Genomic DNA, 10,546 nt, shown 5'->3' with positions numbered 1-10,546 from the left:
TCAATTCATTTTCTGTCGCCATCCACTGAATGTGACAGTGTGACTGGTTCATTTCCCGTCCTGTCACGCCCTTCACTCATCACAAGATCAAGACCCGTGTGAATTCCTACCCTGCCCCGTCCCCTTCCACACCCTACAAGCAGCATATTTCCTCAAGGCCGTCGAGCCGCTCTGCACAACAATATGCCACGACCGTCACCAAAAGCACACACCATAGACATAAATATATTGCGTTAAATGTGGTCATCTACAATCTGACACTGGCCAACTGCTGCATGGCGCAGATTTAAAAGGTGTAAATCCCAGCGGACGTGCACCCTGCTGTACGCACTCAGACATCTCTGTTATTTGCAACCTATTTGACCTTGAACTCCGTGAGGTGAATTCTCAGCTAAGATCTTATTTTACACAGAGAGTCTAGATTAAAGACACCATCAGACTCCACTCGTCAGAATATCGACTCCACTTTTCTCTTAACTGTCTGCTCCACATTTACTCATTCCTTTCCCTTCCGTCAGACTTTGGGTGGATGATTCACTCAAATCACACACAAAAAAACAAAACCACATTCTCTCACTTATCCCTAATAGTATCTCGCCATGCAGATAGTTTGATTTGGTTTTGAGATATGCATCTGTGGATTTTCTGCCACCAGCCCAAAACAAAGCAGATTAATTCAATTGAATTTGTGTTGCATCTCTCGTTTGAAATAGTATGGAAGCTGCTGGCAGAGTGCTGTGCGGATCATCCAGAGTAAAGCAGACGATGTGTCTGGAAAGAGATGCTGCTGCATTCTTTCGATATAATCTTTCAATTCTGTGAGCACCACAAAGTAAATTCCATTCAACTCCATTGTGCTCCAATGTTATCTAACTGGTCAGATAGCAGATACGAGTCCATAAAAATGTTTTATCTGTCATTTAGGGAACGGACCCTTGAAATTTTCCACCCATCGGCCCCTGTACCCCGACAGTATATCCCTCCAAATCTTCTCTTCCACAGCTTTTCTTCAATGTCACACAAGTCCCCCAGCTTCAGCCTGCTCCCCTCCCATCCCTCACCCCATCCAGCTCTTAAATTTCTCCACCCCTCTACTCCTCCATCCAGCCAAGAGTAGTGTATGTGCAGTGGAATCTGGGATTACGAACAAAACTCAGCTGGTTGTTTTTATTGTGGGGTGGCTCCCCCCTCAGCATAGTTACAGCTTCCAAATACGTCATGCTTTCCGTCTCCATGCCAAAGCACGCCCCTTCCAAACTCATTGATGGTAAGATAATATTGGGTGGAATTCAAGGGTGGGAGGTAAAGGAGAGCACACAAGAGACCGAGTGGGACCCTGAGGTCAGAAGGTGTGGTCCGCAGGGTGAGCCTGAGATGGAAATTAAAAAGCTGATATACTTTCAGGTTCATGAAAAGGTTGTCGGGTGGCCAGGAGGCAGTATTAGCAAAGGAGCTCATCAAGTCTTGCATGCTGCATGATAAAAGACTTGAAACACTGGGATGCAATTTTAAATGTGGAAATCTGCAACATTAATAAAGAAAAATGATATTTCACACCAAAATTCCTCATATCCGTCAGTTACATCATGCCTCTACTCTGCTTGAGTTTCCTGTTCTAGGGGAAAATACAATAAGGAATGTTTACCAAATTCATTCCTCTCTGGAACATCAAGTGTGGTGTTGATACTGAATGGAAAACTGTGAGTAACACACCATGACCTCCTTGAAGCTTAGGCAATAACAAAATCATCTCTGTTAAAGTTTTTTCATGATGAAAATGCATTATATTCAGTGATTATTGCAGCAACCATGTGGTTATTTCCAGGGCAAATGAGTACTAGGCAGTTCTAGTAAATATCAATCCACATGCTTCTCGTGTCTTTTGTCATCCCAGGCTGGAAAGGAAAGAAAGCCTTAAACAGGTTTTGCAACAGATTACTTAAATCAGTGAAATACATTTGATCATACCTCTCAAAGATTATGGTTTAAACCTGCAATAGCGGGCATTTGACCACTGGGGGGCAGCAGAAACAAGCTCAGCAGAACACTGACATTATATTCTTTGGATATGGCGATCTTATTAGCATATACTGGCTTATTGACACGTCCAGCAGTTAAGAGGCAACTTCAGCATTCATTTGGACACATGTTTCTGGCCACCTGGTGAATGTAAGTCCAATATTGCCTTTTCTTTTAGCTTTGTTTTTGGACCGCGCTACTTATGCGGGAAATATCTCGCTGTTTATGCCCCGCCTGCATACAAATAACCATCAGTTTTTCTGAAAGATAATTAACTGGCAAAATTTGAAAAGCCCAGATCAATTTAAAATATTTACAGTTTTTCTGAATGTATTTTCACAATCCCCAAAGACTCATCAAACCTGATGGATAAAAAACTATATAATGGTCCGCCTGAAATTGCCTCTGTTTCCCACTGTAAACAAAGATGGCGGCCCGTAGGGTCGCAACTTGGGAAATGGGTCGAAAAACTTTTTGCGTGCCCCAGGTGGGATGTTTTTTTTACCCAGATAGTTAGAAGAGTCTTTGGTGATTCTGAAAACACCACCAGAACATCGGTAAGTGCTTTTAAACAACTTTGAACCCTCAGCTAATTACTAGTGGTTACTTCAGTGACCCCAATGTTTGCTAATGCGTAACAGGTGCTAACATGGGCTAGCTGCTAGCTGCTAAGTGCTACATATTGTTCAGAAGCTAGTAGCTAACGTTGTCGGCCTGCTGTTTGGTGCTGAGTTGGTAACATTAGTTTGCATTGTTGTTTATTTATTTACTGGAAACTGTTTGCTGTGATAAAACCAAATCAATGGTGCTGAAATGTTCAGTAGAAGTCAGTTGGGTGATAATACTGTATGGGCTGTCTCTGCATGGGACGACTTTGACAAACAAGTAGTCATGGGATACATTATTTACATATAAATACTGGTTCCAGCCACATTTAGGGACATATCTGTAAAAGTAGTCTAAAAAAAACTTATTGTATAAAATTTCCAAACAGTTAAGAAATGGCAAACTTATTGGCCAAGCTTGATAGACCAAGTCTTCCAGGTGTAAGTAGGAGTAAGTAGATTAATGCTGTTATACTATAATACAAAATAAGAGCACAACATTGAATCTGAAGATATCCTTAGACAGAGATGGGTGACTGGAGAAATGGCTGCACACTCAGATCTGGACCTAGAAAGGAAGTTACAGCACAAATCTGTAAATGTAAACTGCTACTGCGGAGGAGGTAAACAACACAGTTGTCAGAGTTAATTGCACTGGATGATTCAATCTCACTAAGTGTTCTGTGAATCAACAAAAGAAATGACCTTGCATGGTTTTATACAGGCTCAACCACACACTGTATCAAAGCAATAGATCTGTGGTCAGAATGAATGATGTGGCACTATAACCAAGCCACAGATACTGACCCGGTTTCCCCTCAGGGATCAATAACACATTCTGATTCTGCTTCTGATTCACCCTTACTTGGAATAAATTGAACAGAAGACTTGCTGTTGCACCTGCTTTGGTTTTTAGAGGCAAAACCAATCAGGCAAGTAATATGTACATGAACAAATAGAGTTATGAGCAGTTTGAGTGGCTCTCTGCAGAGTGTACTCCACTTGAACTTGATGAAATGATTTATGTTTTTGACATCTTGGCAGCAGTGGAAGGGGTCTTTTTTTCTCATGCAACACCCTTGCATGAACACAACAGTATGCATCCACCCACACTCACACAGACATGCTCTCCAAATCCAAAGTGCAGGACAACTGGAGAGAAACTTAATATACTTTTGCATGCTTTGAAAAAAACATGCATCATGGGAAATGTACTATGCAGTTTCAAAGCTGGGATCTACATTAAGGGAGGGGTCCACTGTAAGACAAATACGAGGCCCCACTGACTAATGTGCTCACATGAGGGAGTGACCAGACACATTCTACGTGTAACAGTCCCATCAGACAGCCGTGCCAAAAGCCAGTCAGTTTTTAATTGATTCTTGTGTAATGACAAGCTCAGCCCTGATAAAAAGCCACTTCAAAATTAATTTAATTTTAATAAACTGCAGACTCTTGACATGTGTTGTCTGTGTGGTATGAGGCTACATTTCCAATTAACTCTTCTTAAATGTCCTATCTGTTCTAGAATTTTCTGAGGAGTCATTTAATCTACAGCATCGTTCGAGAATTTCTAAAATTTCTCAACTAGATGCTTAAATGAAGAGACTGCTCTGCATTGTAAAAGCAACACATATGCTAATGACCTAATGATGAAAACTGAAAAGCTGAGACTTTATATTTTGTCTCCATAGACACCCAAACAGCAAATAACAACGGAAACTTGAATTGATATCCAGTCTGTTTCCTGCACATTACTCTGTGCTGTCGTCTATTCCCAACATCTGCTGAGGGAAACAATCTGGAAGGCATTGTCTCTTTTTTTCCAGTGATGCAACCATCCACAGAAGGCACATCACACCCACCCTGTAGTAAACTGAAGGCCACACAGTTGATTGAATACTAATGATAATTTACTAAAGATGACTTAAGCACTCCAGACAGATTACACAGTAACACTACATACTAGAAGTCTAAATTATCTGGCTGACAGAAAGGTGCAATTTTACCTCTAAATACTTAAACGGAAATGTTCATTTAAAATGTACACAGGCGAATACGTAACATTTTGCAAGTGGTTCACATCAGCCCACAGTGAAAAAATCCAAACTTTAGGTAGAGCAAAGCATGCAGAGGAAGGTGAGGCTTCAGTGTGATATTGTTGGGTTAGGATGCCCCCTGCTGTGGCCTTAGGGGCAAACTGGGGGCAAGCTACAAACAGCAAAGTCAAACTGAATAGAAAGAAATAAAAGCCAAACAATTTGTATAATTTTAGAAATATGATTCATTTGGCCCAAGCAAAGTTTTAATTTCAGACACGTTCTGCTTTCTCTCATACACTTCATGTGAACTGTAATCTTAGCACTACTAATAAAACTGCTCGGTACAGGGTTGAAGTGATAGTCCCCACTGCTAATTTGATGCTGTTTGGATCTGTTAAAGTGTATTTCAGCAGAGGGCATGAAACTGCCTGCAGGTCTCTATAACCTCATTAGCAGTCTTAACAAGCTTTACACTCTGCCTGTTCACAGAGGCATGGTCTACGAGCAGAGGACGCCACGGGTCAAGCCTTACGCTGACAGAGATATTCCATACTGAATACCATGACCTTGGCCCTGGATCCAGTAAGATGATTGGTCTACCCTCCATGTATATGTGCCATGGAAAAAAGCCAAAGATAAAACTGAATGTAAATGACATAAGATCAGATAAAGAAACAGCATTGATCCCATGCAGTGAACCTGCATTGTCACAGCACCAAAAAGGAAATGGAAGTAAATTTAGTCAAAAAACTGGAGTCTCACATACATTATGAGCATCTATATACAAAATGAAGCCATGTGCGCGATGCATAAATGGTAAGTGCAAATTGTATTGAGACACAAATAGAAAGAAAGACATAAGAAAACCACAATAAATGATTTAATATAAAATTAGAACTTGAATTGAAAAAAAATGCTTGAGTTAATGGAATCAGGTGGAGGGTAAATTAGAGTATCCAAATGATTTTTGTGTACATCCAGAGTCACTTTATTAGACTATTTTATGCTAACATAGGGTGCGTGACGCATTTCCATTTACAGACATTCAGCACACGTTAGACTGTGGCTGTTAGAGCAGTTTTGATGAATGCACATACAAGATTCCTGTCGGCTATCTGCACGTTTGTCTTTGCTTGCATTGCTGTTGTACAGTGGGGAGGTTTGAGCTGGAAAAGACTGATGTCACGACGTGCTTCTGTGCACCATAATTAAGCTTGAATCGACGCGTGGTGACAGCTGTCAATCAGATTTGATCAAACCACACACAATCCCGATGAAGCAGATTAGCTGAGTTTTTGAGTGCTAGGCTCTTAATAAATAATAACTAAGGAATTTTTTTCCCAAATGTTCATCATTTCTTATTTAATACTAAAAAGAATGATAATATCCAGATATCCAGAATAAGAAACCAAATTTTCAGGGTCTTTAAGCTTCAAATGAAGATGCGTAATGCATGCATTAAAATGGATAGAATTTATTCTATATGAACATTGTGTTTGATACTGATAACTTTGTGATTCGTGCAGCCTTAGGTCACAGACACATTGTCTAATCGAACCAATCTGATAATAGAAGAAAAGGAAGCTCGTTTATTTTTCAGTTATTTTTTATGTTTGTCTAGAAATACTCCATCGTATTATTTCAAGTTCTGAAAGTCCGACATCAGGGTGACTGAACTTCCGCATCAAGATGGTGCTCGGTCAGATTTTACTGCTCCGTTGATGACAAGAGCCGACATCATTTGTGTCGTATATTAGACAAATTCACCCATAAAAACACTTGTGTTGCATTGAAAGTGCCTGTACATGAAAATAAGATATATGTTCATTCACTGAATACGTTTTCTTTAAGCATACAGCCCGTCAGTCATACCGCTCCTCAGAAAGAGGGGAAAGAAACGGGATTTAAGCTAAATCCGGAAGTTTTTAGGGGTGACTCCTCTCGTGTCTGCCTCGTCTCTGTCCCGCTCCGCGCCTGTTTGTAAACATGCGTCAAAAGCATGTGACCGTCCGACGCCTTTCAGAGCGACGTCCAATCAGGAAACGGGGGTGTGTGCAGGTGGGCGTGGCATGGTTGTGTTGCTGTGAAAATGTCGATGGACGAGGCTTTTTCATCAGTGCAGGGGACCTCACTGGACTTGGAAATAACCTGGAGGTTGACGGGAGGCTGTAGAGGCGGTGACGGAGTAGTAAGAGTAAAGAGACCGGACGTGTTGCGAAAGAGGAGCCGTCGGAGGGTCTCCCCTTCCAAGACAAACTGTTTATTTACGTTCAGCTCCTGCTCCAGTGAATCATTTAGGGCGAAGGTAACGTGACCATCATATATGGCTATAGGGTACAGTGTGTCCATGGTGACTGTAGGCTGTTTTAGCAACGTATTGCAACGTGCTACATTATTGCTCTTCTTGTATAATCTTTACATAATCTTACAAATGCTGTGCACCATTTGTTAAATGCTTAATGGGCATAAACTCGTGAAGAGGAGGTTTTCTCCTTAGTCAAGACAAATAAGAATGACGCCCGTGATTTAATTGTTACGATGGAGTGCGCAGTTCCCAACGTTGTTTCTAACGTTACCCGGAAATAAGCGTGCTATTTGCACTCAGCTGTTTCCTTTTAAAACATGTCTGTGCGGATTTGAGGCTCTCTCTCATCTTCGGAGCCCGCGAGAGGCAGAGGGGCAGGGTGGGATGGAGAGGTGTGCTGGATGCTTGCTGCAGGAGGATGTTGCGCACTTCGATTTACCTCAGGAGTGAGTGGTCTGTGCATCCATGCGGTACTGCGTAATGACTTCGTTTATGTGGTAGATGTTGTTATTGATTATGTCTGTATAGATTTCTGTGTATTGGTAGCAGTTTTTGCATGAATATAATTGATTGAGCTTGTGAAATGCCTTCATTTCAAAACTCTAAGTAGCAGGTTACTTTGGTTAATTTAAAGTTACAGAGCAGGGGAAAATACTTTAAACTAGTGTGTTGTTAAAAAAAATAATCCATATTAAAAACTATTTATTTTTGTAACTTTTCCAGGAGATTGATATTTAGTGTACTGATTTTCTCACTGTTGCACCTGTCAGAGTGTATCGTGCTGTGTGTAGTACCATTTCCAGCTTAGCGTGATGTATTTAAATGGTCTCATGTGTAGAGAAATGTAAAATCAGTCACCTCTTAATTCAGCGGCCTTTTGCTGTGACTGGGCCTAAAGTTAAAATTATGTAAGATTGTTTTTCTCATTGTTCGTTTGCAGAAATGGCTTTCCCTCTATGAACTTATCACTAAATACGTGTTATTGATTCTTTCTAAAGGCTAAATTTTGTTGTTTAGAAGCTTTTAGTGCATGTGCCGGCTGTGCCAGTGCCTTGACTCAGCTTCATCCATCCAGAGGTTTCTATGTCATACGCACTTTTTATTCCTGATGTAAACAAACCTCTAAAAGCAATACTCTCATTTGACACTGGATGGCGCATTTCTGCAGGGCTGGAGCTGGTAAAGACCACCAAGTTATCATGAACAGTGCTCTCCGAATGAGTCAGTTATGATACTGGGAAGCACTGATGCTGTGCAACAGTGAGGCTGAAACAGCTGTTTGAACATCTAAATGAGAGCCGGTGAATGTGCGTTTTTATTCATTTTGTGCCTCATAACTTTGTTGAAAGAATGACTGGCACATCCATCTGTTCTTTGAAAAAATGCCCTGATATCTCTTCACATCCAAACTCCGCTGTCTGCAGTCGGTTGGTTACTGCTCCACAGGCACAGTTACGAGAAGATGCTGTTAAACGGCGTGATAGCACAGACTGTAAGGAAATAGATATATCAGAGACTGAATAAAGTTAAGCATAGAAATTGAAATTACTTTACTCCAAATGAATATCGTCATTCCTCATTTTACAGAGGAAAATTAGGAGTTATTTTCACCTTTGTGTGAAAGCTAAGAGCCAGTATACCTCACAGCAAAAACATCCCGCAACACCGAGGACGAATGGCACAACAGTGCAGAAGCTCACTGTTTCTATCAATTACTGTCAAAAGTTTTAGCGGAGTAACAGATGGCCAGCTGCGTGTTTGTATTATTTAAGTCCTGGGTGTGACCAGCAGTCAGCGGACGTATGCATATACACAATCTAAGCTCTAGAAGAACAGTTGCACAGCATCAAAGTGTTATGTCTGTGCAAAGGTCATAATTCACGCACAGACGGCACTTTTCTCTAACTTTGTCCAGCACTGTGATGCCAGAAGCGTCTGCGGTGAGGGGGAACGCCTGAATCCCCCGTGTTGTGTGTTTGACATGTCTTGAGATAATGCCTGGGATTTTCTCAGGAGCTGCAGAGGATAAAGCCGTCCGAGACCTCTTTTTCATCAGACAGCGCGCCGTGCTGGAACACATGCTGACATCCCCAGAGAGAGCCTGCTCGCATTCTTCTGAGCGGGGACTGCAAGCCAGGTAATAACTGAAAACCATTACACTGCTTCTTTTCAATAAAACACTGTTAAAACGCAAAGCTTTTTTGTTGTTGTTGTTGCCTAAATGTATGTGTGGGTGCATTCAGGAGCTATGCCCATTGTACAGCCAAAAACAATATCAGTGGAGCTGACTGGGCACCTTTCCAAGGGAGGGATTAAGGTTTAGGAAGTGGAACAGGCATGGCTGATAGATGACATGGCTAAAATTAACACACTGCCCACTGGATGAGGAGCATAAATAGCAGACATGAAGGACCAGCAATTAGATGTATTCTAAAAGCTGCAGTTTATCTCTGTGAGCATAAACACAAACCACTGTCACAACTCAATCTCCCTGTTCTCATTAGAGAACAACAGGCTGCAAGAATTCCCGAGTTACCAGCAGTTTTTGGGTATGGAGATGATAGATGAACTGCCACGGCCGCGTTCAGCACAAGAGACACATTAAATGCATCAGTTATTTCGTGCAAAGTAAAAAAGTAGCAGGAAATGTGGTAGCAAACACTGTCAAGGACTCCACTTGCAGTCCTTTTTTTTTTTTTTTTTTTTTTTTTTTTTTTAGATATTCCGTAGCGGTATTGTAGTCATCTTGCACTGGATGCACATATAGGCTGAGTACGTCTTTATCCTAGAAGAGCAGATAGACCTCAATGCTCCGATCAATACCCTCAGCATCTCCCAGTCTGCTCAGAGCAAACATGCTTTGATCCCTCAGATCCCTTACATTTCCCATATAGCTGGAGGGTGAAAGCTGATTCTTTTACCGATGCTCTCCTTTCTCAGTCCTGTAAGGTGAAGCTGTGGGCTCCATATCCCCCGGCTCCAGTGGGGAATTAGGACATCACGAACTACAAGTGCTTTAGGGAAGAAAATTTACCGCCCCGTGACATGCCAGATGAAGATCCGGACTTGTAACTGGAGGATAATGGGAAATTGAAGACATCAAAATAGAGGGATGGTTTGCGCTTTAATAACTCAACCAAGCCTTTGAAATATCTGATGTAAAACCACGAGGTTTAGGCTTTCAGCGAGACCGCACTGCAGCATAGAAAATAGTCTCGAAGCGTAGTCGACTGCAGCTCGGACACCTCCGGTCTAGCTAACAGTTGTGATGTTTGGAATGAACGTTACATGTTTTAAAAACTTCTGAATGAATTTATGAAAGCACTTGTTGAATGCTCACATTGTCGTGTATCTCTGTAATGAATAGGTGTGGTGGCGAGCTGGCAGACACTTTGTTTACCTTTTTTTAACTGAGACAATGCTTTTATTTCATCTTAGCATATAAAGGGGACTTTATGCTTCAGAAATGCAGACAGACCTAATAGGCGCAGCCTTGTTGAGAACAGACAAGCTCATAAAAGAGACAGAACCAAGCTTGTTCCTCTCATTGCCCTGCCGGACACTGTTTGCAGTGT

This window comes from Chaetodon auriga, chromosome 10, assembly GCF_051107435.1.
Source record: "Chaetodon auriga isolate fChaAug3 chromosome 10, fChaAug3.hap1, whole genome shotgun sequence".
NCBI classification, from domain to species: Eukaryota; Metazoa; Chordata; class Actinopteri; order Chaetodontiformes; family Chaetodontidae; genus Chaetodon; species Chaetodon auriga.
This window is presented reverse-complemented; position numbering follows the sequence as displayed.